Source organism: Myodes glareolus, chromosome 10 (assembly GCF_982192425.1).
Source record: "Myodes glareolus chromosome 10, mMyoGla1.1, whole genome shotgun sequence".
NCBI lineage: Eukaryota > Metazoa > Chordata > Mammalia > Rodentia > Cricetidae > Myodes > Myodes glareolus.
In genome coordinates, this window is record NC_142035.1 from 47,215,072 (window position 1) to 47,236,820 (window position 21,749).

The window sequence follows — 21,749 nt, forward strand, 5'->3', positions numbered from 1 at the left end:
GAACTATTTATGGTTTATGTGAAGGATCTGGAAGTGTGTGTGTGTAGAGGGGAGAGATGTCTCAGACGGGGCAATGGGGGGTAAGGTAAGCGGGTAAGAAGCCTTAGCGGTGGTGGCTATGAGAATGACTGCATGCTCCCATTGATATGCTAGAACTCACTGCCCCCAAATCCTGAGTCAGTTTCTTGTCTACAGTGTAAAACAGGAGCTGGGGCCCGAGAGTAATGGATAGATAAATAAATAATTAAAGGTAATTAAATAAAGGAACGCACTGTTTCTTGAATATACTTCCTTCCACTGTCTGCAGGCACTGGGTCTGCAGCAGGTGAAACATCTAACTACGGGGTACCCCACTTTTGAGGACTCTTAATCCGGATGCTACGACAGAAGCTAAGTTTCACTCTTTTAACTGTTAAATTTTTTCACAGACACGGAAAATACTAAATAGTTGAGAAGACACGAAACGCACAGCTCAGCATCTTGAATCTATGCTTCAGGGCAGCCTGCAAACCTAGGCTCGCTACAGGGCGCCGCGCCTGCGCATTGCAGACAATGAAGCCGCGCGCCCTCAGCGAGGAGGCGGGACTTGCTCGGGCATCCGGGTCCCACACCCCGCCTCCGCGGCATGAATGAGAGGCGCGGCGCCCGCCCCTCCCCCGCCGGGCCCGCCCCTCGCCGGGGCAGCAGCAAGCAGTCGCCAGCTCAGCCGCTCGGGCTCTCGGACGCTGATCACTGCCCGAAAGCTGCTGCCGGGCGCCGCAGCCCACACGCCTGCTGCCCACCGCCCGGGTGAGTGAGGGGAGGGCCGGGCCTGAGGGCCGCGCGGCTGAGGCGCAGGCTGAGGCGCAGGCTGAGGCGCAGGCTCCGCAGGTCCGTGTCTGGGATGCTGAGGGCTGCGCGCCGGCCTCGCACCCGCTCTGAGACTGGGGGGCCGCGGGGCAGTCTCCACACACCCGCACAAAGGGCGACTCGGGCTGTCACCCGGAGGTCACCTCGGGCTGGGCCCGGGCGGGGGGAGGCGGGATGGGCGGAGGATGGAGGAGCCGCTGCCTCCGCGTTGGTGGCGGGGACGGACGCGCGTCTCGGGGACGCGGTGTGGCAGTGGTTTTTTGGTCCCGAGCCACTCCTTCCTTTGTGGTGCTTGTCTCGTGCCTGGTTGTCACACTGTGCAAGGCAGTGGTCTGCACTGGGTTATTGATTAGTGAAAGTCGTTTGGCGGCCTCATCATCTATGGGTGGGGGGCGTGTGTGTGCACCCACAGGGCAGAGAATTAATGTCTCTGCTTTGTTTTCGGAGACCCAAGGGGTGTGTGTCCTGTGAACTGAGACGGTCTGGGATCAACTAAAAGGGCACACGGAAAAATAAGTGTAAAGATAACTTCACATCTTTATTCGTCCGTCCCTGGTGCAGGGTTTTTTGGTTTTGTTTTGTTTTTTTTCGGTTTTTTGTTTTGTTTTGTTTTTTGGTTTCTTGTAAAATCAGTGGGTCTGTTCATTGAAAGTGTGAGTCTATTCTTATGTCGCTGTCTATTTAGAACACATTGCTCTTAGGGTTAATGGTGATGTATTTATGTATCGGGGTTACGCCAACATCCAGAGCATTGCTTTCTGGCCTTAGCTGATTGATAACAGGTCTTTGTGTGTGTGTGTGTGTGTGTGTGTGTGTGTGTGTGTGTGTGTGTGTGTGTGTGTGTGTGTGTGTGTGTATAGGAATACTTCCATGTATCCAGGGCTCCGCTTTACCCACTCTTCTGTACAGGTGGATTGGGTTTCTTGCCTTCCTGCTTTAATAAGAGGTGGTCCAGCAGGTTCTCTCCACCTCCTTGTTTGTCTGGTCGCTCCGTAATCGCCTCCCCCCCTCCCCCCATGTTTTGGCAAAGGATTTTATTGCAGATTATTCTGGCATGCACTCTGGCTTTGATCTGAACAGCTCAACAGCTCATCTTACATGACTACCAGAAAACAACACCTTTTTCCCCCATTGTTTTCAGCCACCCAAAGAGGGTAGGAAGCCCTGCTGGGTCCCATAGACTTTGACTTGATAGGACCGCCTGCCTGTCTGCCTGTTCACTTAACTGGTTAAAAGAGGTCGTTAAGCTAGCACCAGTCAGGTGTGGCGGCCAACGCCTGTCATCCCCCCTCACTTAGGAGGAAGAGACAGGAGGATCTCTATGATTGAAGGTCAATCTGTTCTACCTCGGAATTTCCAGGCCAGAACTGCATACTGAGACCTCGTCTCAACAAACCAGCAAGCTATATCTTGTTATTTTAAAACAGATTATTTGAATCTTATAAGGTAGTTCTTACTCTAGTTGGATAATGATATTTTGGTTTCTTTTTTACCTTTATAATTTTGTAGAACGAAAAAGCACATTTCAGAAATATTTTTGCTATAATCTTTTGTTTCAAAATAGCGATGGTGGAAAAAAAGACTGAGGAGTTTATATATGAATAATTGAGTGGGTTCAGTTTTCTTTAAAGTTCTTTTCAAGATTATTTATTTTTGAATCGCATATATTTTCATTCCTAGTAAAATTTCAGTACAAAACGAAATGTTAACCTCCACAGCATCTGTTTATGTATAGACTCCCTGCTTAAAACATTTGCCTTTAATTTGAAGGAAAATTTCCACTGGTTGGATGACAATCCATTATTCTATAAAAAAAAAATTCTTGCCTTATACATTTTTCTTAAACCGTGGGTCACAACCCAAAATGGGATTGCATAACTGAATGTGGGAGTCACAATAATTAGCAATCAGAAGTTTCAGCATGTTTGGTGATCAAAAATTAATTCAAGGGGCTGGAGATGTAGTTTAGTTGATAGGGCATATTTGCTTAGCATGTGCAACACCACGCCCTGGGCTTGGTCTCTTGACTGAATTAACTAGATTTGGTTTCCCATACCTGTAATCCATCTCCCCTTGGGAGACTGGAGGCAATGGATGGCTACATTAATAAGTTTGAAGCCATCCTGGGATACAAGAGACCCTGCTAAAATGAGAGTAGTAAGAATAATTTACAATCAAACACAGAATAGATCTGAGGTGTTCTGGCATTGCTGGTGTAGCAGTTCACTGCAGCCTTGCTTCTGAGCGTGCTTGGCAAACTCGTTAATATACCAATTGTGCCAGTGAACGTTGCCTGAAGTACCTTGGCTCAGACTCTAGGCTATTGTCTGTTAGAATTACAGTGGTTTTCTTTGTTTGTTTGTTTTTTCTGCACTTAGAAAATCTTGTGATCCTATTGAAACTTAATGGTTTAAAACTGGGTGTGTGGTACCACACCTTTAATCCCAGCACTCAGGAGGTAGATGCAGGTGGATTTCTGAGTTTGAGGCCACCCTGGTCTACAGAGTTAGTTCCAGGATAGTCAGGGCTGCACAGAGAACCCTGTCTTGGAAAATCAATGAATGGATGAATGAGTGAATGAATAAATCTTTAGAGAAAAATACTGTACCTATTGTATTGTGTTTAATTTTCTTTCTTTTTCTTTTTTTTTTTTTTTAAAGACAGGGTCTCACTACATAGACCTATAACTCACTGTGTAGACCAGGATAGAATATTCAGGAGCCAGTGGCAGGCAGATAGATCTATGAGTTCAAGGCCAACCTGGTCTACAGGTTCTTTCTATCTCAAAAGAAAAGCTGTTTGAGTTGCTAACTTTAATTTCATTTTTAAAAAAGAAACAATCATTATTTGAATTTTGGTTTGGGATTAGATTTCCAACAACTTCAGACATGGCTCTGTGTTAGTTATTTTTCTCATTCCTGTGACAAAAAATGACTTCAGGAAAGGTCTGTTTTGACTGACATCTTGAGGTGTCATGGTAAAGTCTAAGACAGGAGCACAAGGCCCTGATCCCACCATTCACATTCAGGGTCTTCCCCCTTTTTTCCCTTTTCAAAATATTATTTTATTTCTGTGTATGGATGTTTTCCCTGCAAGTGTGTTTGTGTGCCAGTGTGCTTGCCTGGAGCCAGAGGAAGCCAGAAGACAGCATCAGATTCTCTGAAACTAAAGTAGCAGACAGTCGCAAGCTGTCCTGTGGGTGCTGGGAATTGAACCCCAGTCCTCTGGAGGAGCAACCAGTGCTTTTAGCTCCTGGATTGTTTTTCTAGCCCGATCTTACTCTTGAGTCAAACCTTTCAGGGACAGGGGATATCTTAATAGACACACCCTGAGGTGTGTTTTTATGATTATTCTAAGTCCCATCAAATTGGAAATCAATGTGAACCATCATAGGTCCCAAACATACTTCTTCCATTTTGTACTATATATAAAGTGGCATTTCAGCATTGACATTATAAAGTCAAAAGATCACTCACCTCTGAAAATGATGCTCTAGGTAGTATCAAATATTTAGCTACAATCTAATTTTCTATATAAAAGTCAACAAACATTCATATCAATATACAAATTTGCCTTTTGTCTTTAATAAGTGGTAAAATTGTATATGACAAAGAGTTACTTTAAAATAAAACTGTCTTAAGTTCATTATCAGTAAATGTTTGATTTAATTTTAAGTCAGTTTTATATGGCTATATTCATGAGGTCACATAAAAGCATTTCTCAGGAGAAAGGGAAAGGGGAATGATGGCCATGCAAATGGAAAGATGGCCCTGCCTTGGATGACAAGACCTTAATTTAGTAAAGGTTAACTTTTATGATGTGATAGGCTTGGATTTTAAAATGTAAATTTTGTTTGTTTATCTATTTATTTTTGAGACAGGGTTTCTCTATAGACCTCTGGCCCTGAACTCAGAAAAGTGTGTGCCACTACCCCTGGCTGAACTTTAATTTTTCAAGAGTCACTTGGCCCTTCCTTCTTTCCTCCCTCCCCCCTCCCACTTCTCTTTCTCTCTCTCTTTCTCTTTTTCTCTCTTAAGATTGTAAAGGTTTAGAAGATCTCAGACAGAAACCCCTCTTCCTCTCACCAACTCTGGAAACCTGTCCTTAGGACTCTTGTCTTTCTGGTATCAGAACCACCCTCCCCACCCCCATTCTTTGTCTCTCCCCTTCACTACTCACAGTTCCTGTTGTGCCCTCTCTCTTGCATCATTAACTTTACACAGGTCATGTCAGGCCACAGGCATGTTCTCATGTCCATCACATCCATCTATAAAAACAAATTTAACAAACTTTCTTTGCTTCCCATCAATCTGTCCTGTTTACCTGATAGTTCAATGTCTCAAGTGAGACACACACACTTTGCCTATGTCCTTCCATAAGACCTATCATCCCTAAAATACTTTAGTTTAGAATACTTATATCTCCTAAGATATATTGGTCATAAATATGACCTATTTAGTTTTTCTCTCCTTCTCTTCCTTTCACTCCCCTTCCCCCGATTTCTTGCCCACCGGTTCTCCAGATTAGATCATGTGATAGGTTGGTAAAATGATCTTGGCCAGGTGGTGGTGGTGCACACCTTTAATTCCAGCACTCAGGAGGCAGAGGCAAGGGGATCTCTGAGTTCAAGACCAGCCTGTCTACAAAGAAAGCTCCAGGGCTATTTACAGAGAGAAAAATCTATTTCAAAAAAACCAAGGATCTACAGTTGACAAGTGAGCAGCTTACAGCACTTCTTAGCAGTTAGGTAAATTGATAAATTGTTTTGATCATTTGATAAAATCTATTTGATAAAATAGTTTAATTTTGAACCAAGTACTATTTGTTTATTTGACTCAAAGGTTCTTTCTTCATGTTACTCATTGTAATCTTCTTTACTAATTTTGTTTTCCTTTTTGAAACAGTTTCACTATAGTGTAGCTCTGGCTGGCCTGAATCTCACTATGTTAGCCAGGCTGAACTCCAGCTTGAAAGACCCTCCTGCTACCTCTGTCACCTGTGTGGTAAGATTATGGTTGTGTGCTAAAATTTTCAAATGCCCAATGTGTCATCGAGCAGATTTGCTTATTTATTTTGGTTATTTAAGATCAGTATTTTATGTAACCCAGGCAAGCCTTGAACTTAATTAACTAAGTGGCTGAAGATGACCTTGAACGCCTGATCCTCAGGGCTTTACTACAGTGCTAGGATTATAGATAAACACCCTTAGAGGCGTGTTTGTGTGTTAGGTACCTGGAAAACAGATTTTTTTTTTCAGGTAACTATAGATGTTCTATCTGCTAGCAAGGTAGCTAGGCAGATGGATGTAGCAGTTCAACATTTGGGAGCCGCATGAAGGATATAGACAGGCTGTATAAGTCCCATTAGGAAGGGCTAGATCTTACTTAGACCTAAGAAATTTGTTTCTATGTGTTAAATTGTTTTTTGTTTTTGTCTAGTTTATGTTCTTATTATTCTCTCTCTCTCTCTCTCTCTATCTATCTATCTATATATAATCTTGATATAATATTGGAAGTTTACTTAACAACCATGGACCTTTTAAAGAGAAAGCTATGGGTAATTTTCGGTTTTAGAAATTGTTTCTTGAATTAATTTGGTACTTACTCTACTTCTTTCTTATCTAGATACATAATGGGAACCTTTGGAATCTGAGCATTTCAGACCTCAAAATGTAGTGCTGTGTAAATTGAGGGTTTTAAAAGAATGCCAGATGGTTGAAAAGGAATTGCGAGCACTCCAGTTAGTGCCATCCTTTGAAAGCCAGCTGGATAAACCTCTGCTCTGGAGGTAAGAACTAGACACTTTGTTCCATGCCAGCTGGCCCATGAATAGCTGGCCAGTGGCCTTATTTTGGGTTGGCCACTATTGGAAAGCTAGCCTGGGCCTTCTATCTATCCTAAGAATAGTCATGCCAAAAAGTTAGTTGCTCCAGGCCTCCCTCTATGGAGCTGAAGTCAGTCTGCAGTGTTAAGGGAAAGCAAATGAACTCTGTGTTATGAATTGCTGTGGGAAAGTTTAATGCAACCTGAATTTTTATGAATTTAATGCTAAGGATAGAAAAATTGCTTGTCAATAAAAGTAAATGCTTTCATATTGGGACTTCCTCCAATTTATCTGTTTTCATTTATTAACATCTCTTAATAAAGTTTCCCTGTTATTTTCATTTTTATCTTATAAAATTTGGGTGATTTGGTTTAGTAAAATTTTTTTCCTCAATATAAGATTTGCTTTATAAACACCATAGGCCTCAATAGAGGGCTAATTCTATATGTTATCTTAAAATTAGTCTCATTTTATTTGCTAATATTTTCCTAACTTGACAGATACTTGTATCAGGCAGTTCCTTAAATCCTTTAGCAAATTTAATATATTAATTTAATTAAGGGCAAAAGAATAAGTGTGATACTGCCAGTATGAGCACACATCTCATCTGATGATGCTATCTTTCATTCTCAACATTAATAGTCTTGTTCAGACTTGAGTCTTTAGTGATTGGCTAGTTTTAAAGAATTGGTGCAAAGGAAATGATCGAAAGGGGTCAATACTTCAAACCATCTAGTTCTGAAATTGCAAGGGTGTCCTGTGGTGAATTACAGTATGTGGGGTGTGGTGGAGGACATTCTATAAAACAAAAGTTTTATCATGTGGAGATTTATAAAATGGTATTGAGCAAAGTACTTTTGATAGAAAAAAACTATCTCACAGTAGTATGTTGCCTTAATTTTTTTTTCACTTGGAGATTGAGTGGTTCTATATTACCTGTTTGTTAAATTCATCTAATCAAACCAAAAAGCATTAGAAATTACCTAAATTTCTTTATTATTTTCTCTTGAATCTGAGCATGTGAAATTATACTTTGTGCTTTAAACTTAAAATAGGATTTAGTGTCTACAGCTTGGACTGAATTGTGTACATGTCTGTAATTAAAGTTTCTTCAACTGATGAGTGGTGGTGCTGCACATCTTTAATCCAAGCACTTAGAAAGCAGAGGCAGGTGGATCTCTGTGAGTTCCAAGCCAGCCTGGTCTACTTAGTGAGTTCCAGAACAGCCAAGGCTACACAGAGAAATGCTATCTGGAAAAAAACAAAGCAAAAAAGTTTCTTTGGGCTGGAGAGATGGCTCAGAGGTTAAGAGCACTGGCTGCTCTTCCAGAGGTCCTGAGTTCATTTCCCAGCAACCACATGGTGGCTCATAACCATCCATAATGAGACCTGGTGCCCTCTTCTGGCCTACAGGCATACAGACAGACAGAATACTGTATACATAATAAACAAACAAACAAACAAATCTTTGAAAAAAAATAAGTTTCTTCAATCTTTTGATTTTTCTATTTTGTCTCTGAAAACAAGCCAAAAAGTAATATTCTTTATTGAGACAGGGTCTCACTATGTAGCTCTGGATATCCTAGAACTCTCTTTGTAGTTGTGGACTAGAATAACCTCAAACTCAGTGCCTCCCAGGTGCTGGAATTAAGATTGGAAACTTAAGATTTGTTTTCTCTAAATAACAAAGCAGTATCAATAGCTACATAGAACTTTTTCATGAATTAGCCTACACTGAGAACATTGTATATCTCTAGCAAAACAGCTATTATTTCCTCCTTACAACTACTCCGAAACCAGTTCATGGATGATAAAATTAAAGATCAAAGAAGTAATTTTGTTTTCTAAAAATAATTTATTTACTTTTATTTTATATGCATTGGTGTTTTGTCTGCATGTATGTCTTTATGAGGGTATCAGATCAACTGAAGTTACAGGTACTTATGAGCTGCCATGTGGGTGCTGGGAATTCAACCAGGGTCCTGGAAGAGCAACCAGTGTTCTCATCCTTTGAACCATCTCTCCAGCTCCCAAAGAAGTAATTTCTTGAGGTTAACAAGTCAGGGACCGTGGCACAGACATCTCCATCACCCATTATCTCTCAGTTTATGCTACCAACTCCCAGAAGAGTGTTCAGATGCACTGCAGTAGATGAAAGAAGTTCAGGGTCCTTTGTGTTTAAGAGAGGTTATTCTATAACCAGCACTCATCTTGAATTCGCTCTGTAGCTTAAGCCTCAACTGTGTGGCATGCCTTTTGTTAAAGTTACAGGTATGAGTTACCACACCTACTTGTAGATTCTTAAAATTATTCTACTTATGTGTGTGGATGCTTTTTGCCTGTGTGCATATCTGTGCACCACCTACATGCAGTGCCCACAGAAGACAGAAGTAAGTTGTCATATTCCATGGAACAGTTACAGTGGTGAGCTGCCATATGGGTGCTGGGAATCAAACTCAGGCACTCTAGAAGAACAGCCAGTACTTTTTTTTGTTGTTTTGCTTTGTTTTGTTTTGTTTGTTGTGAATGTTGTATGTTAAGATATGATCTCAGGAAAGATGTGAAGTAATCAAGTGTAAACAAAAGAAAAAACATTCGGTTCTGAATGTAGCTGTGACTATTTTGTGGGTCTCAGTTCTCTGTTTCAGTTCCCTGCCACCATTCATTTACAGCTCAATTCTTTGAAAGCAGGACAGTTCTGAGATGTGGGCAGCTGCATCTGTAAAAGGATGTGTGTGTGTATTTGGAGACTCTGTCTCTTCTTATGCGTGTGTGTGTGTGTGTGTTGTTAAAACTGCTTGTTCTATGTTATAGATTTTCAGTAAAAAAATTTATTTTAGGTATAAAACAATATTTGCATTCTATAGTTATGTCGTTGTTTTACTCAAGGAGAGACGGATATTTACTATATAACTTATCCTACTTCTACACACTGAAAAACCAGTAAGGTGGATTTTAGCCTTGGGTCCCCTTATTTTCTGCCTGAGATTAATATTCTTAGATTCATGTTGTAGAATATTATTTTAAGGTGTGTTACATTTGATTATGCTCTGGAACATTTGTTTAACGATGTAAGATGTGTTACTTTTGTTTATGCTGCATTTGTTTAAATGTGAAGCTGTGATTCTTTGTCTGTCTAAAACACCTTATGGTCTAATAAAGAGCTGAACGGCCAATAATGAGGCAGGAGAAAGGATAGGTTGGGTTGGCAGGCGGAGAGTATAAATAGAACAACTCTGGAAGAGAAAAAGGAGAGGAGGACGTCATGGGTCAGCCACCTAGCCAGCCACGGAGTAAAAGTAAGATACACAGAAGAAGTAAGAAAGGGAAAAAATCCAGAGGCAGGAGGTAGATGGGATAATTTAAGGTAAGGAAAGCTGGCAAGCCAAGCTAAAGCCAGATATTTATAAGAAAGCATAAGAATCTGTGTGTGATTTATTTGGGAGGTGGGTGACAGCCCCCCCAAAGAACAAAAGAACAAAGAGCCCCCAAAATAAAAGACTACAGACTCAATTATCTTTTGTTTTGCTTTGTTGTTTGAGATAGTGTCTCTCCATGTAGCCTGCTGGCCTGGAACTTGCTACATATACCAGACTGGCCTCAAACTCAATAGAGCTCTGCCTGCCTCTGTCTCCTGCCATGTTGGGATTGCAGGCTTGGGCCAACACACTGAGCTCAAACTTCTGTTTGCAAGGGGCTTAGGTTTTGTTAGGAAGAGCTGTAAACATCCTCAAAAGCAGTGTGAGTGCTCCAATATGCCATCTCGGTAGTTAGAGCAGCAGTTCCCGACCTGTGTCCTGAGACCTCTTTGTGGGTCAGATGAACCCTGTGACCAAAGACAGCTATAGAACCCAGATAGTTACATTACAATTCATAACAGTAGCAAAATTACAGTTACAAAGTAGCAATGAAAATAATTCTATAGTTGGGGGGCCATCACAGCGTGAGGAACTGTACTGAAGGGTTGCAGCATCAGGAAGTTAAGAAACACTGAATTACAGGGTTTGTCACATATTTTCTTCTAGTTTTTTCTCTTTCACCTTCCCTTGCTGAGATATTTTAAAGATAAGTTCAGGTCTTCTGTCTTTTTTTTTTTTTTTATTTAGGGAAGTTCCTCTTCTTTTTGTTTTATGTTATGAACGCATCACGCAAGCTGGGTCCTGGTCCTGTGACTCTCACATTTGGGCTTTGTCTGCTTCTTCATCACATGATGTAGTTTGTTGCTGTTCTCTGTATCACATTCAACACTGAATCACACCTAGAGGCTTTATGTATCTGTCTACCCCACTTCCTGTATTGCTAAAAGACCAGTGTGATGGTCACAGTATAAGGTATTTCATCTGTGGAGTAATAATGACTTTCCTTACTCTGCTATCTCTTCTACATTTGTTAGCAAGAATTCTGTAAGGTCTTTTTCTCATCCAAGGGATTTTTAGGGCAACTATAAAATTCACTTTAAATGAGAGGCTGTCACTGTAATTTTATACTGTTGTATACGTGATAAAAATAAGTTTAATCAGATAAGGAAGGAAATTGAATTGTTTGACTTAAGGATTTAATCTTGTGTCTTTGTGGTGCTGCCTTTGAATACCATATCAGTATGTGAATTATTTCTTTTAAAATTGACATGCACTCTAATACCTCTGCAAGCTAAAGGTGGAAATATATAAATGCCTTTTTAAATCAAGCAATGGAAGGATACTACTAGTTTAGGATACAAAGTCAGGATTCCCAAAAGTTGATTTGACCTAGCCCTTCCTCAGATGCACCTGAGTGCTCATTCCACTCATTCTTCATGGGCTGCTCTTTAGGTAAATGTTACTAAGTTCCCAGGAAAAAAAATGAATCTGGAATAAAAAAACAAGATTAAAAAAATAAGCACACAGATAACAGATGAATTGGAATCCTGTCTTGAAAAAAATTGTTTTACTTTATGCTAAAGAGTTTTTTGATCATTTCTCCTGTTATTTTTTTTGTTTATTTGTGTGTGTGTGTGTGTGTGTGTGTGTGTGTGTGTGTGTGTGTGTGTGTGGTTTTGTTTGTTTTTCAGAGTTTCTCTGTAACAACCCTGGCTGTCCTGGAACTTGCTTTGTAGTCTTGGCTGGCCTTGAACTCACAGAGCTGCCGACATCATCTGCCTCTGCCTCCTGAGTGCTGGGATTAAAGGGTGCCACCACCACCCAGTATCTCCTGATACTTCTTAACATCAAATTTTTTTAATAAATTTCTTTAATGCCGAGGAAGCCTTACTCGCTTTGTCCTGCTCCAATTTACCTTATGTTTTTAGTTATTCCCTGAATCCTTGTTTCCAGGAAAGTAGTCTTGATTTCAAAGGAAAATTAAAGAGGTTAGAGTTCTTAACTTAGTAACCATCTCTAGACCATCTCTAATTACACTGTTTGAGAGGGTCATTAAAAGTACGTGCTAGTGTGATTTCTTCATATATGAGCCCTTACTGTGCTATACTGTTTACTTAAAAAGGAATAATACTGTACTGTGGTCTCCTAAAAGTGAAGTATGCCATTGTAAAGGGATGCCTTCAAAGACTGCAGATAGGCAGAGAAATACAGAAAGCCGCAACTGACCACAATCCAGAGAACAGCTGATGGTGGAGTACCCAGGCCCGATATATCTGCAACAAAACTCCAGTACCGAACGAAGGCTCAGAGGGATCTCATGAAAGAGGGGCAGAAAGATTATTAGAATCGGAGGATCAGCAAGCCACACAGTTGTGTCTCCTAGGAATGATAAAGGAACCTACACCCATTGATAGGGGAGTTCAGCCAATCACATTTTGTTCATGGGGCGTGTCGCCCTTAGGCTAAAGTTTACCTATAAACCTGGCGAGTGTGCTCCTGCTAGCTCTCTCTTTCGCCTGGCTCCTGCATCCAGATGGATTGTTTGGATTCTGGTGTAAGCTGGTGTTAGTCTTCCTTCTGTTTATTAAAGCTGTATATTTTGTATTAAGCTAGTCTGGCGGATCTTTTATTACCGATCGCACCGTGCCTCGTCAACCCATGATACCTGAACAGTGCGTCTCCTAAACAAGACCTGAACAATGACAACACCAATAGACGACAAGCTAACATGAAAGGGAGCAGCCTCTAATCACTGCCGCAGGAGGGAGAATGAGTCAACCCTGGGATGAACCTCCAATTGGTTATCCAAGGCTAAATGGTCAGCCCTGAAATCGTGTACATACAAGCAACTCAGCAAGTCATATTTGTGTGTGTGTGTGTGTGTATGTATGTATGTATGTATGTTGTATGTATAAAATTAAAGGAAAAGAAACCATCATCAATTTGAGAGATAACAAAAGGGGACATGGGAAGGATTGTAGGATGAAGGAGAGGGAAATAATGTAATTTTTTAAATATATATATATATATATATATATATATATATATATATATATATATATATATATAGGTTTTTCGAGACAGGGTTTCTCTGTAGCTTTGGAGCCAGGCTGGCCTCAAATTCAAAAAGATACACCTGCCTCTGCCTCCCGAGTGCTGGGATTAAAGGTGTGTGCCACCACCACTCGGCTTATTTTATTTTTTAAAATTGAAAAAAAAAAAAAAAGACTGTCTACAAGAACTGGGGAGTATTAGTAGAGTACTTATTTAGCAGGCAGGAGGCCTTGTCAGTCCCTAGCACAGTTAAACAAAACAAAACAGCCCCTCACTGAAGCCCATAGATAAAATCAGCATAATTGTTTTTAATCAGGTGATCCAAGCATTACAGGTGTTTTTATTCCTCATCTCAGCCAAAGTGATTTAGTGCAGAAAATGAACTTTCTACTTGCTGAGTTCAACAATTGCTTTAGAATAGTCACGGTGTGCAAGTCATTGTGCCTGCAGAGGGCTCGTTATTGCATGTGTTTAGTTAAGATACACTTCCTTTCTGTAAAGAGTCTTTCTAGGAAATTGTGTCACCACCTTGTTGCCTCACACCCTTGCAACCTCTTGTCTCTTACAACCAGAGCCCACAAGGTGTAGGTCCACCATTCAGTGTCCTACTGTTACTGTTTATGGGGGGGTCTATAAAGCAGTGGACCACCGTACTTAGCACTCTTAAACCCTTTGAAGTTCACAAAGCTGGTACATTTTACAACAAACAAGGGTAATTTTTTGTATTTTTAAGATAGATATGTCAGTTGGGCCATTGAGGTGGCTTAGGTATAAGCACTTTTGATCCCCAGAAACCCACATGGTAAAAAAGACCCAACTGCTTCAAGTTTCCTTTGACTTTGACATTCTTTCCAGTATACACATGCCCCTCCCATACACAGTAAATAAATATGCAATTCATAAAGAATATTCCCATTATTCCATTGAACATTCTACTTGGGTTTACCATCCTTATTCATGTCTCATTTATCATCTTTTATATACCAGGCATCATCTAGTCTGAACTTACAAATGAATAACTCTTTATGTGATTCACTAAGTTACATTTTAATTTTTTCCAGTTGTCATTTTAATATTCTTTTTGTGATATATTTCATACAGTCTGAAAACTTCCTGTAAAACTTAAATAGGAACTTCTATGGCATTTCAATACTTTCCACAGGCTAACTTCCTATAATTGCAGTGAAATCAAGTAGAGCTTGCATTTGACTTTTATTAGCTAATTCTCAACTTTTCTAAAAATCAAACTTATACATTTTTTCACAATAAATTCCATTGATTTTTTTTTGAATACAGAGAAAAGCAGAGTGATATGGGGATGGCATATGGTAGTTGAGCAAGTTTTGGCCTTATTCATTAGCTGTGTTCTTAGCCTCAGATGGAAGTAATTACAATTAAATGCTTGAGTTACTATGAATGTAATTTAGTTCCTTTAATAAAGTACTGTCCTAATAATTGTCGTTGCTCCGTGAGAGCTAGTTTATTGGAAGGAGGGAACACAGAAGCTTTGCCATCCTGACTGCCAAGATGTGCCTGATCAGAGGTTGCATAGTCTTATTGAGACAAAATTTACATGTTCACAATTTATTTAAATGTATGATTCAGTTCCAGGTTGGAAGGATGGCCTAGTCATTAAGAGCATCTGCTGCTTTTGTAGAGGACCCAGATTCAGTTTTCAGTGCCACATGGTGGCTCACAACCATCTATAACACCAGTTGCACTTCTCACTTCTGCAGGCACCAGGCACATTTGTGGTACACATATGTACATGCAAGCAAAACACTCACAGATAAAATGAAATCTAAAAAAAAAAATTAAACAACAAAAAGAGTTTTTACTGCTCCTGCAGAGGACCCATATCAGGTACCCAGCTCCCACCTCAGGCAGCTAACAATATGTAACTATAGTTCTAGGGCATTCAACACCTGTGATTTCTGTGGGCACCTGCCACATGTGATAGACCAACTCACATAGGCACGCACATACAAATAAGTAAATCTTTAAATGTACATCCATTGGATTTTAGTTTGTTTCTAGAGTTGGGCATTCATCACCATAATTTGGGAACAGTATCATTGTCCTATGAAGGAACCTTATTCCTCTAGCCATCACACTCTACTCCTTACTCTCGACGGCTTCTGTTTCTAGTCTCAGTCTTTCAGAGAGTCATATACTATGCGACCATGTGGTATTGGTTCATTTGACTTAACGATGATGTTTTCAAAGTTCATTTTGGTTATCATTTTGAAATATTAAGATTCTCAGAAGCACACTGACCTATAGGAGGAATAGAAGGAATGACTTGTTAATAGAGAAAATTGACTTGTGTGCCATTGCCATGCCTCACTCTGTCACAAATGATGAGAAATGCTCTCTAAATAGTTGCTATAGATGGAGTAAAGAATGGTGTTCTGGTAGAGAAGAGAAAAGATTAATCCTTCTGAGCCTCCTTTATACATGGATAATGTCATGATTGTCTTTCCATATACAGGATAATAATTGTATCATTGTACAATCTGGAGTCATTGTATCAAAATGGTTGCACCACTGTCACTTTTACTTGTTGTTTTTCTCTTCATTGTTCTGCAGAACTTAAACATTATTGATATAATTTCTAGGCTTACACACTACATTTTAATTATTGAGTTTTATGAGATGAAAACTTAAATGTTTTATTTTGAACAACCAACTGTTGTGTGTGACAGGCTGAGTATCCCTAATTTGAAAATCTGAAATGCTCCAAAAGTTGAGACTTTTTGAGCACTAAACAAGTCCTCATGTGACTGGTTACAGTATAGATACTTTAAAAATTGAATAAAGTCAGCTTTAGCTATTTTAGTCAATATATAAAAATACAAATGACTTTATTTATACTTTAGTAAAGTGATAGCCAACCTGCAGCATAGACATGATTCTGGGATCAGGATATATATGTCAGATAATGTTAGTTAGGTAATTAGTAAATGTATTGCTGTTGGTTCCAGACTACCTCCACTGTTGTATTAGAACACATTGTAACGTCAAGTTTCTGTGCTCTAATTAGTTATATAATGTGTCAGAATATGGGGCTAGGAAATATATATGATCTTAGCAAAAGGTGTGTACTTCTGAACTAGAGTTAGGATCTGTGATCTGGTTTTCTGAATGTCTGTGAATACAAAATAATTTAAAAATAGTACTGACCTAGATGACAAGTGTATGATTAGGGATCAGCTATCATAAAACGGGTGCTAGAAAACATTAAAATTATTTCTTTATGAATGTAAAAGTTGTCACATGTCTAGTATGAAGAATCATGGACCTTAATACTAAACATACCCATTTCTTTCTTGTCATTCCACCTTCAAGTTGTGGTGACCTCATCCTCTTCCTATATTTGTAATGCTATGAATGGAACCCAGAACTTGTGCATTCTGGGCAGGCACTGGGCCAGTGAACTATATCTCCAGACCTTCTTGAGTAGATTGGTGACATAGCATCCCCATTAGAGAACACAAGGTAAAGAAAAGAATGAAGCATAAAGTAGAAAACAGTTGTCAGTGCTTTGATAAGCATGATTTCATGTGCATCCATTGCATGTGTCTTAACGAAGATGTGGACGAGGGTAACTGCAAGCAGAGTTAGGAAGTGTAGTCCTGTACCCACCTAGAAATCTAATCACACGAAGCAAAGGAAGACAGATGTGGCAGGAGGCAAGAGAAGAGGACAAACTATTATTCTCTGCCACAATCTTTTTTTGTTAAACTATTTTAAGCATTTTATTTTTTTGACATATTTTATGTGTATGACTGTTTTGCCTATATTTATGTCTCTGTGCCAAATATGTGTCTGTGCCTGCAGAGGCCAGAACAAGGGTCTCTGATTCCTTGGATCTAGAGTTAGAGATGCTTGTGAACTGTGTGTAGGTGCTAGGACTTGAACTTAAGTCTTCTGGACTTAAGTGCTCTTAACTGCTAAGCCATATCTCCAGCCCCATGCTACTTACTATCTTGTTAATCATAAGAGAAAACCAAAGACATTCTTCACTATATCTCTTCCTCTAAAGAAGGATTCTATGTTTCTAATACCTGATACTAATTTCCTAAATAAATTTCCCAACTTTTTTTTATATTTAAAAAAATGTCTCTTAATAGCATTACCAGGGCTGGAGAAAGGGCTCAGTGGCTAAGGGTAAGTAGTGTTTTTGCAGAGCATCCAATTTGAGTTCCTAGTATGTCATTCAGCTTACAACTGCCTGTAATTCCAACTCCAGGGTCTGGCGTCTATGGGCACCTATACTTGTATATATGCAGGTATATACACGCGTGCACACGTAACTAAAAGTAATAAAAGTAAATCTTAAAACAAAAAGAATATGTCATTCTGGTATCTAGCCACTGTAGTTTCAGCATTTGTGAGATTGAAGAAGGAGAATAGCAAGTTTGAGGACAGTTTGATCTATATCCCAAGTTCCAGGCTATTCAAAGCTACACGACAAGACCTGGTCTCAAAAATTAAATACAAAAAGAAAGAATAAATTCCTTTTTCTGTAGCTGTGTTATTGTAAAGAGATGTCTGAAAGACACTTGTGAGAACTGATGTGATTTATGAGCCAGCCTCTTAGGAAATAAGTTGTGTGAACATTCCACAAAACTCAGAAACTCCTAAGGAAAATAATCAGTAGGGAATAGACCCAGCCCAGAAACAAAAGAAAGCTTTCAGAACTAATGATATTGCAAGACTTGACTCTTTAAAAACTGTTTAGAGAGAGATTGTTCATCATTCTGGAATGATTATCACCTTCTCAGGATGTTTTAAAATATAAAAGCAGAACCAGACTCACCCACAGAAGAAACACATTTCATCCCTACCCCCATTATCCCAGGAATTCCGTACTCTGCCTGAAACTGTCTTAAGCATACAGCTAGGCTGGGTTTGTGGCACAGTACAGTGCCTACCTAGCCTGATCCATAGTTCAGTCCTCAGCACCACATATACACAAAACTTCCTTAGATCTTTTTTTTTAAATATTTATTTATTTATTTATTATGTATACAATATTCTGTCTGTGTGTATGCCTGCAGGCCAGAAGAGGGCTCCAGACCCCTTTACAGATGGTTTGAGCCACCATGTGGTTGCTGGGAATTGAACTCAGGACCTCTGGAAGAACAGGCAATGCTCTTAACCTCTGAGCCATCTCTCCAGCCCCTCCTTAGATCTTTTGTAAAAGAACAAAGTGATTCTAGAAGACAGAAAGATATTGGGTCTCATGCTTAGAATTTACTATCTAGAAACTTGAGGTAATTATCACCAATTGTCAAAGTACAATAAAAAGCTGCCTCAGCCAGGTGATAGTGGCTCATGCCTTTAAGTTCTAGCACTCAGGAGGCAGAAGCATCTGGATCTCCCAGTTCAAGGCCAGCCTGGTCTTTAGAGTGAGTTCCAGGACAGCTAGAGCTACACAAAGAAACTCTGTCTTAACAAAAACAAACAAACAACAACAAAAAGTAGCCTTCATATTTTGGATTTAGAGAGAGACATTTAGGGATTGCTGAGTTAGTCATGAGCCTCTTAGATGGCTGTTTTAGTTCATCAATTTTCCTTCTACAAATTAAGGTTCAAAAACAGGTATGTTTTTAGTTTATATACATTAGTTATCTAGAATTTGTTGGAAAAAATGTTCAATTAATGTCTGTTCCTCAGAATCCCATACTGTAAGCCAATCACTCTAGAAAGGAGTATATTTGTGACCCAAAGTGGGCCAGGAAGATGTGGCTTAAGCCAAGATGATTGCTAACTTGAAATTTTTACATTTAACTGCATCCCTACCCCAAAAGCCAACCACGCACTTAAACCAAAGCTAACCTTTGTGCAATGATGCTTGCCGTTTATGAAACACATCCCTTGGGGTAGATGTTGTTGTAGCTATCCTCTTCTGTGGGTGAGGCTACCACCCTGGTAGGAGGGGCGGTAAAGCAGGAGTCTGGGAGGTTAATGCATGTTGCTATTGTGACTCTTGCTTGGATTCTGAGTATTACCATGAAGCTTACTCTTATTTTCCTTATTCTGCCAATGAATTTCTAAAACATTGGTTACATTGTTTTCTGTCTTTTTAAAGCCTATACAGTGACAGACTCTTCAAATTTTTGTTTGTTTTGTACCATTCTAAATGTGGCTATGGTTATTAAACTTTATGTTACTGTTAGTAAATATGCTTTTTTCTTCTAGTACTTTTCCTCTTCAGTGATTCTCAGGTTCTGTATGGATTCTGAAAATCTCTTATCTTTCCTAGGAATTGAGAACCCACCAGTGAGGCTGGAATTACAACTCAGTGGCAGAATGCATTTAGCATGTTTAAAGCCCTGGGTTTAAACAGCAGAAAGGAGACTCAGCAGTAAAGTCCTGAACTTGATGTGCTAAAATAAGAGAACCGAGTGAGCTTCATAGAGAATCTTAACACTTCTCCTAAAGCAGCTTGAATATATATATATATATGTATATATATATATACATATATATATATATATTCAATATGTAATAGCTGAGTATTATATAAAGACTATGCTTTCTCTGGGGATTCAGAATTTAAATTAAAATCACTTAGCAACTTTACTGCCATCCATGAGAAAAAGGGAGTTCACATGGAGAGAAAACCCAGTACATTTTAATATCCATTGTATACTTGAATTTAGTTATTAATAAAATTATTAATTTATTTTGTCTAGAGACTGAACAAAGTCAAGTCCTTTAATTTAAAAACAAATTAAATCTTTCATAACTGTTCCATTAAACAAAGTTGTATTGATTTCTATCTGGTGACCTGTGCTTTTCCAGGAACTTATGACTAATTGTTGGTTTGTTTTGTTTTATTGACAGGTGTCTTAAGTGCAGGTTATCACAGTCAGTTCTCTTTACTTAGAGAAGGGCTCTCAGGGGCCTGTGAGAAGGCTCAGAGTAAAAACTCTCGCTGTGTAAGCCTGGCCACTTGACTTCAATTCCTGGAACCCATGTTAAGGTGGAAGGAGAGAACAAACTCCACAAAGCTGTCCTCTGACCTCCAGGTGCATACTGTGGCACACATATACCTCCACACTCATCATTTCCTCCAGTGCACACACAAGAAGGGCTCTTTTTCTGTCTTTAGAGCCTCTCTGGCACTGATTTCACAATGTATACACAACCAGTGTCTAGGACTTTGACAATCATGACACTAGAAAGAATTTCAGATATGAAATATAAAGCCCAAGACACCAGTGGAATCCATAAAGAGCATTCTATGAGGAACGAGCCAATAAGCACTGTCCCATGGCCTCCAAGTTCCTACCCTGCTTGAATTCTTGCCCTGACTTCCCTCAGTGGTGGAATGTTACCAAGAAGTGAAAGATGAAATAAATTCTTTTTTTGCCAAGTTGCTTTTGATCATGATGTTTTATCCCAGCAATAGAAATCCTGAGACAAATAGTGAGAAAATAGGTCTTGGAGGAACCTACAGTTTTGTTAGTCATGCTGTTAGATTTCCTTCTAAATATAGATTTGTGTTGCTTTCAACTTCAGTCAGAAAAGTTTCTTTTTGTAGTGGATAGTGGTTAATGCAGAGACTCATAACTGCTTAATGTGCTGACTTTAAGTAAGATGAGTGGTCAGCTGTGTAACACACACACACACACACACACACACACACACACACACACACCATCCCCACCAATGTCCAAGCCTCAGGAAACCTTACAGAGGAGGGAGCAGAAAGAATGAGAACTGATGGATGAGGAAGAGAGCTGTGAAATGGTGGTTTCCGGATATGACATGACATGACATGACAAGCACATATCAGCCCACAGCAGCTGTTGTTACCCACACCAAATCAAACCAATCACATGGTTTTCAAACAAATTCATACTAAAGACTTTCTTTAGATCTGTCTTTATATTCTAGTATATATGTAAAGTTATATTAAAACCAACAGAAAGTACCTTTTGTACTGACAATGTGACAGTCTTACAAATTTTTTAATTACATTTATTTTGTGAGTTTGAGATCAGCCTGGTCTGCAAGAGCTAGTTTCAGGACAGGCTCCAAAGCCACAGAGAAACCCTGTCTCAAAAAAACAAAAGTAAAGTTATTATTGACATAATTATTATTTTGATTTCTTTTGTTGTGAGAAAGATGTACTATTCTCTTGAGAACAAAGCAGCTTTTTCTAATATTAAGCAGATAATATACCTAGTTTATTGCAGATTGAGAAGGGACCTTCTCTTTTCTGCCTACTTCTTTTCAGTGCCTTTCTGGAACTGACTGAAAGTCTCCTTTATAGTTTGTGTTCTGTGCTGTCTGAGTGTTACAGGATGGTGGTAGATATGTTCTTTTTAACAATCTAAGAATTCTGTACTTAGATCAGATGTCGTATACATGCATTTGATCCAAGCACTCAGTAAACAGAGGGAAGCAGATCTTTGTGCATCTGAGGCTAGCCTCATCTATATATCTGAGTTCAGACCAGCCAGGGATACATAGGGAGAACCTGTCTCAAGATGGATGGATGGGGGCTGGAGAGATGGCTCAGCGGTTAAGAGCATTGCCTGCTCTTCCAAAGGTCCTGAGTTCAATTCCCAGCAAATACATGGTGGCTCACAACTGTCTGTAATTCTGGTTCCAGGAGACCCAACACTCATGGCAAAACACCGATGT

At 39.4% G+C, this 21,749-nt stretch overlaps 1 protein-coding gene across 3 annotated transcripts in view; it reads left to right on the top strand.

Annotated features, from left to right (window-relative positions):
* The first annotated feature begins 650 nt into the window (after window positions 1-650).
* The window catches only part of Rnf24 (ring finger protein 24), a 45,182-nt gene continuing 24,083 nt past the window's right edge, over window positions 651-21,749 (top strand). Inside the window, exon 1 of one of the 3 annotated variants that reach the window (XM_085696305.2) lies at window positions 651-789. The gene's annotated coding sequence lies outside the window, so the exon portion shown is untranslated. The remainder of the gene's footprint in view (window positions 790-21,749) is intronic. The other 2 variants (XM_085696306.2, XM_085696307.2) reach the window with 2 other exon arrangements.